A 7,487-nucleotide genomic window follows, 5' to 3' on the forward strand; every position below is an offset into this window, starting at 1 on the left:
AAGTGTAAATAGGAGACACGACACTGGGCCATGCTACCTGAGAAGTGCCATCTGCTCTGCCTCCTTGCATCCTCCACCCTGTCATGGAAGATACATCAGCTGAGACACTGGATCCATTACAGCAAAACAGAATAAATGTATTTCTTACTTTGAGTTACAGAGGGACACTACATAAATGAATGGTTACTTCAGGCCTTAAAAATCTCTTAAACTGCAGTCAGAAGGTACAGAAAGCACTGCGTACAGATGTATCCTTGATACCTGAAGGAAAAAGGGAGCTTCTCTGCAGCAGGAACAACCCCAGGAATCTCAAGTCTACAAGCAGCCACTGGTCTTACCTGGCAACCGGGACAGATCCAGGAACATCAGTGCTTCCCAGTTTGGGCCTGCCTCTGACCAAACCCACAGCAGGCAGAATTACTACATGGGATGGCTGCTAGCTTGGCCAGGGTAACCCCTGGCTGTAGCAATGCCTCCCTTCCCTGTGAGGCTCATGTAAGGAGAGATATCAATATTATTCCTTCAAGCCCTCTCCCCACAGGTGCTCTTTTCACTTCATGCCGTCCCTCCTGCCCACACTGAGATCCACCAGACTGCCAGTGCCTGATGTCCTCCCTTAGCCACACCGCTTGGAAGGAGTGCAGCTACAGCCTCTGATCCAAGTATGATTCGGACAATAAGGCTGCTGAAGAATCCAAGAGACGTACATGACTACCAGAGCTACAAAGCAAATCCAACCCCAGCCTGCAGATGTGGGATCAGATGCTGTGACCACTGGGGGAGGCACTAGCAGGTCCAGGACAAGTGCCTGGGAAAAGACAGAGCATATGGAAGGAGTTTAGCAGCATCAGAACAAAGCCAAAGACCTGTGTCCCAGGGCAGAAGCTACCCTGGGTTTGCAGGATTCATCCTCCCATAGAGAGTGCTTGGCAAGAGCAGCATCAATCTCCATAGGATACGCATAGGCCAAGAGGAGGTTCAGGACCTGCTGTACCTAAACCCAGCAAGCACAGTGACAGAGCAGCGCACTGTGTGTTCTTGCTGTCCTCCTGCTTCAGTCCTGGCTCCAGGTGCCAGCCCCAACTTAACAAAAAGTGCAAGTCAAATCTTCCAAAACTGCATGAAGTTTCTAAAACCATGCCTGTTTTCTTTCCTCCCTACGAGGGTCAGAGCCTTGGGATCTCCAGTCCCTGTTTTTCCCCACAACCTGGTTTCTAGAGCCCAGGATCTTCATTCCTGACCTTACCTCAAAGATGAAATTCTCCATGGATACCAAACTTCAGCACTTGGGGCTTGGATGGTACCACTGAAGATTCACTAGCAGAATGCAGTTCCTTCCTCTGGGGGAAACACCCCTGCAATGTCCATGCCAAGGCAGCAGAAGGAAGCATGTACTGAGGCACCCTAGAGCTCTGCCCTAGTGGCTCCAGGATCATCCTTGGCTCTCCCACCCTTCATCTGGAAAGCACCAAGGTTGTTAGACAACACACTGAACATTGTGTGCACTGGCAGGAAAGGCAGCTAGCAGCACCCTACACTGTATTAGAGGAACACAGCCAGAGGACCAAGGGAAGTGACTGTCCCTTTATACCAGTACTTGTTAGTTCACATGAATACTGCATGCAGAAAAGACATGGACAAATTAGCGTGAGTTCAGTAACGGGCCACCAAGGTACTCAGGGCTTGAAGCACTTGTCCTATAAAGAAAGGCAGAGGAAGGCTTGTCCAGCTTGAGAGAAGAAATGGTTTCAGGGGGACCTCATAGCAATCCATCAGTACCTACAAGGAAATTACTTAAGAAGACAGAGCCAGGCACTTACCAGTGGTGCTCAGTGGGAGGATGAAAGACAACAGGCCTAACTATAAAGACATGTTTGGACTAGATAAGGAAAAACCTCTTCCTCTTCAATCAAGCACTGAAGCAGGGGTCCAGAGAGGCTACGTAGTTTCCCACCTTAGAGGCTTTCAAGACCTGCCTGGATGAGTCCTGAGCCCTGCTCTCAAAGCTGACCCTGCCTGCACAGAGAACTGCTGAGGTCTCTTCCCATATGAATTATGCTGTGATCTAAGTCAGCACAGAAGGAGAAAGAGTCTCTCAGCTCCACACTCACAAGATAGGATGAGGCAATACGTCAGCTGCCAGCACCAGCCCCATGATCCCCTCCCATTTGCTACATGATCCCCTCCGACATTTGCTACACCCCAGACCCTGCCATTGAGGACAGCTGAACACTTGCTTCCCATATTTCCAGAGCCCAGGAAGCTCCTGCTTTGCCAAGGCTGACCCTTCTCGTCTTCAGATGGAGGGAGAATTCAAGGCTGCAAGCTAAGTGCTTTGCAGCAAGAGTCTCCAGTACCTGGCACCAGCTCCACTTCATTCTCTCTGGGGAATTCCATTGCACACCTTCATCATCTAGAAATAAAGCAGCAGCTCCACACGACATAACACCTTCCATCTCCCTTTATACCACGAATTATGTCCATATGGGAGGTGGGTCTGCCTTGCGCAGGGTGGTGGAGGAAGTGCTGAAACATGAGGTTAGAAGAATTACTACCCTAAGCCCAGGAGAGCAGCTCTTAGTACACTCCTGACGATGGTTCCAATTAGTGCAATTACAATTGGCTGCAACTTCCTCTTGTGATTGTCATTAACAATCACATGGTCAATTCTGCTGCTTTTCACTGGGCAAGCAGCCAGAAGCTGGCAGCAGCCTCTCTTCCTGGCAAGGGCCAGAGGAAGGCCAGGCTGGCAACAAAGACCCAGCCAGGCATTCAGACCTCTGTGCTCCTGGCAACAAGACCACCATCTGGGAGGAAGGAGGCCAGTAGCAGAGCTACCTGTGCTATTGGAAGAGCACACTCCTCACAGGAGGCTAAACTGCACTTGGCATACCTGGTCCCTCAGCTCAAATACCATCACAAACACCACCACTCTCTCAAGTCCGAGACACAGGTCACATTTTGCTGCATCACTTTTCCTAACGCAAAGCAAGACAAACAGTTCACCCCAAAATATAACTCCCCAAGCAACTGTAGGACACAGAACCTCTCAGGTTAGCATGACATCAGAAAAGTGAGCCATTTCGAAGTACAGGGTGAAGACTAGGAGCAAAGGTTCTTTCACAGCTTCCTTGAACTGCCAAGGCCCAAGGCTGCAAACATCAAAATCTGCAGGAGGTGACTAAAAGAAAAGACTTCAGATAGAAGAAGAGTGATAGAGTGAGGGGCAGTTATTTGCCACCGCAAAGATCCCAGATGAATGTGAGCCCTCTATAGCCCCAGGCTGGGTAGTAACCTGCCTTTCAGATATCTGCGCCCCAAGCTCCCCTTTCCCCACCTCACTGGGCACCAACCACAAACCAACTAATAACAACTACAGATCGTAGAATCACAGAACAGTTAGGGCTGGAAAGGACCTTAAGATCATCCAGTTCCAACCCCCCTGCCATGGGAAGGGACACCTCACACTAAACCATGCCACCCAAGGCTCTGTCCAACCTGGCCTTGAACACCGCCAGGGATGGAGCATTCACAACCTCCCTGGGCAACCCATTCCAGTGCCTCACCACCCTCTCAGTAAAGAATTTCTTCCTTATATCCAATCTTAACTTTCCCTCTTTAAGTTTTAACCTATTACCCCTTGTCCTATCACTACAGTCCCTAATAAAGAGTCCCTCCCCAGCATCCTTACAGGCCCTTTCAGATACTGGAAGGCTGCTATGAGGTCTCCATGCAGCCTTCTCTTCTCCAGGCTGAACAGCCCCAACTTTCTCAGCCTGTCTCCATCCTGGAGGTGCTCCAGTCCCCTGATCATCCTTGTGGCCTCCTCTGCACTTGTTCCAACAGTTCAGAGTTGTCCTTCTTACGCTGAGGACACCAGAACTGCACACAATACTCCAAGTGAGGTCTCACGAGAGCAGAGTAGAGGGGCAGGATCACCTCCTTCGACCTGCTGGTCATGCTCCTTTTGATGCAGCCCAGGATACGGTTGGCTTTCTGGGCTGCGAGCGCACACTGCAGCCGGCTCATGTTCATTTTCTCATCGACCAACACCTCCAAGTCCTTCTCCGCAGGGCTGCTCTGAATCTCTTCTCCAACCAGCCTGTAGCTGTGCCTGGGATTGCTCCAATCCAGGACCTTGCACTTGGCATGGTTAAACTTCATAAGGTTGGCATCAGCCCACCTCACAAGTGTGTCGAAGTCCCTCTGGATGGCATCCCTTCCCTCCGGCGTATCAACCGAACCACACAGCTTGGTGCCATCGGCAAACTTGCTGAGGGTGCACTCAATCCCGCTGTCCATGTAACCGACAAAGATGTTGAACAAGACCGGTCCCAACACCGATCCCTGAGGGACACCGCTCGTTACCGGTCTCCAGGTGGACATCGAGCCATTGACCACAACTCTTTGCGTGCGGCCATCCAGCCAGTTCTTTATCCACCGAGTTGTCCATCTATCAAGTTGCTGTCTTTCCAATTTAGGGACAAGGATGTCATGTGGGACAGTGTCGAAGGCTTTGCACAAGTCCAGGTAGATGTCAGCTGCTCTACCCCGTCCATCAGTTCCTACCCCCATCATAGAAGGCCACCAAATTGGTCAGGCAGGATTTCCCCTTGGTGAAGCCATGCTGGCTGTCATCAGTCACCTTGTTTTTCATGTGCCTTAGGATGTCTTCCAGGAGAATTCGCTCCAAAATCTTGCCAGTCACAGAGGTGAGACTGACTGATCTGTAATTCCTCGGGTATATTCAGCTGAAACAGGAAATGAAGTACAGCTTCAGGCAGCCCTACTGCTGGGCACCAGACCATGTGTTGTTGCTCTGCCTTGCTGCTCCTGTGTGTTCTGAAGCCAGGCTGGCTTTCCAACAGTAAGCTTGCTGATAATACCTTGTTTGCTGGGCAGAGGATGGAGGAGTGCAGAGGGGCTGGCAAGGGAGGCTTTCTCCTTGCCCTCAGGGTGTTTACTGTATTGAAATTTCAGTAGGAAGCCAAGCATCTGTTCTGCAAATAAAGAGGGCTCCCCAGGGGAATGGGTAAGAGGCCAAATCAGCACATGTGAATACCTGATCTTATGGCAAGAACAGAGCTTCCACAGAGTGTGCATCAACTCTGAGATTCATTCAACTTTGCTTCCACTGGTTCGTTAGTTCAAACACTGTCACTATTCCATCACAGTCTCTATTTTCCTGCCTATGGCTGAGGGCACGTGGCCCTTGTGTGGAGGGGGAAGGCCTGCATGGTACTAACATGCATGTGTGTGCTCTCTCCATGTGTGTTTGCTGCTGCATGCACACACAACGCTGCAGGGCTCAGCGGTGGCTCCAGCATACACAGCCTTCACACACTTCCTCTGAGGATGGGGAGCAGAACCAAACTGTGCCACAGAAAAAGCAGAAAACTACTTCTTCCATACCTTCAAGTGGCCCGTGTTTTAGGGCTTGTCAGAAGAGTCTGCATGACCAATGAGCTTCCTAACTCCTCTCAGAAGACTGTAGAGACCACACTGTGGCACAAAGGGTCCTCTTAAAGGCAGGATTCCTCACAGCCCTGTGTGAGGGTGCCAAGAACAGAGTGCTCTGCCCTGCACTGTATGACACTGCCCATGACAAGTCCTTACCAAGTGAGACACAAAGCTGACATAGCTGAGGAGCCTTGCAGACAGGACAGTCAGTGAAAGTAAAAGCAGGGTGGGAACAAGCAGCAGGGAAGGTCAAAAACTGACAGGAAAGCATTCACCACAGGCATTCTATCCCTAACTTGTTGCTTTCCCAAATGTAGGGAACAGAAGTGATTCTGAAAGGCTCAGAAGTGCAATGGATTTGAGAAGAGATTTGAGAAAGACGGCTCTGCCCAACAGGATGGCTGTGCCTCACTGCTTTGACGTAAATCTTTGTCCATTTCTCCAAAGTACCAACACTGCTTCTCCATTTTGTTGCCTCTGTGCTTCACCTCTCCATCTCCTTTAATCAGAGCCTTGAAATTTGTGATGGAGAACTGGTCTCAGGTCACTGACAGCAGCAAGTACAGCCAGCACAGATCGCAGGATCTGCCCATCCTTCCTCACAGTAGTCCTGCCAGTGCTGAGCAAGTGATACAGGTGAACAAAAGCAGAAGCAAGCAGATCTTGGACCAAGAACAGCAAGGCTAGCACAGGAGGTGTGGGGAGCATACTGCGCTTCCTCCCTTGCAGAGTTTAGGCTCTCACCAGAAGCTGTTGCAAAAGTAAGATAAAACCACAAACAATAGGGACCTTTCATTTTCCTTCCAGGTTTCCCAGGCAACACTAAGCACTCAACAACAGTTTAGAGTGCAAAAGCCCCTTTGTGGTCAGTTAATGGCAGGCAGATGAAGATACTTAAGTAGAGCCACTCACTGCTTATTGTTTGGTAATTCCAGTCAGGCACCTGCAGAAATGACATTCATACCCAACACTAAACTGCTTTTAAGTGCAAACGTCTATGCTGGAACTCTGAAGCTCCAGTGAAGGAGATGCATTTCCCTTCTTAATTTACAGACCTACAGCTACCCCTGCACACATGGCTGCGAGTGCATGACAGCAAACAGGGTGAATCCAACTGGAATCATCACAAGTCCCAGCTATTGGAAAATCCGGCTAGGGACAGATCAAACTATTCTCAGCTCCAGGCACCCTACCTGATGTACAAGATGCCAGCCTGGCCTGAACGTTTGGTTCAATAGCTTTATGTGAGGTAGCTGCACCACCTGCTGTCTGCTTTGGAGGAAGTGACCAGTATCTATTAGAACATCATTAAAAATTATCATTATTAACAAGAGTTTTCTTTTTCAGAATCAGTTTTTTTGCAGGACATGCTCTTGATCAAAGACACCAAGAATGACTATGTATCTGAAAACTATGATGCAAGATCAACAGAGTGACAGTGTCATCAAAATGGTTCAGGTTCTCAAAGTACAAGGAGTTCACTTTAGTATCAAGCTCCACTCAGGAGAAAGACTGCACTGTTGTCCCTTTGGGAAGCTTTCTCAAGGTATTTTCACTGCAAAACCTCCAAAAGCTAGCATCAAACAGAACTGTCAAGAGCAGGCCATGACACACAAAAAAGGCCACCTGCCCAACAGCATTATGGTTTAGCAGGAAAGAAAAAGACATCTTAAATCCTGCACCACTCCCCTTTCCTGGACGAGGCTGCAGCACTAACTGTTCCAATGCAATGGGGCAAAGAGGTAAGATTTCTACAAAACCCCACAACACTAGAAGTCTTCTTAGGATGCAGCACCTTGTTCATGTGTGATGGCAGAAAGCTCTCTTGGCTTGCACAAATATGACAATTGCAGAAAGATCCCCCCAGTCCTAGAGATAAAAAGTCCTGTTCATGGGCAAGTGTTTTGCATGCCAGGTCTCAAAAATAATTGGGCATGCAAGGTCAGTGTGGGTCTAAAAGAAAAGCAGTTCATTTGTCTTAAATGACCTCTGCTGCTGAAGCATACGTGCATAACATGTAGACAAAA

The sequence above is a fragment of the Psittacula echo genome (assembly GCF_963264785.1).
Source record: "Psittacula echo genome assembly, chromosome: 12".
Lineage (NCBI taxonomy): Eukaryota > Metazoa > Chordata > Aves > Psittaciformes > Psittacidae > Psittacula > Psittacula echo.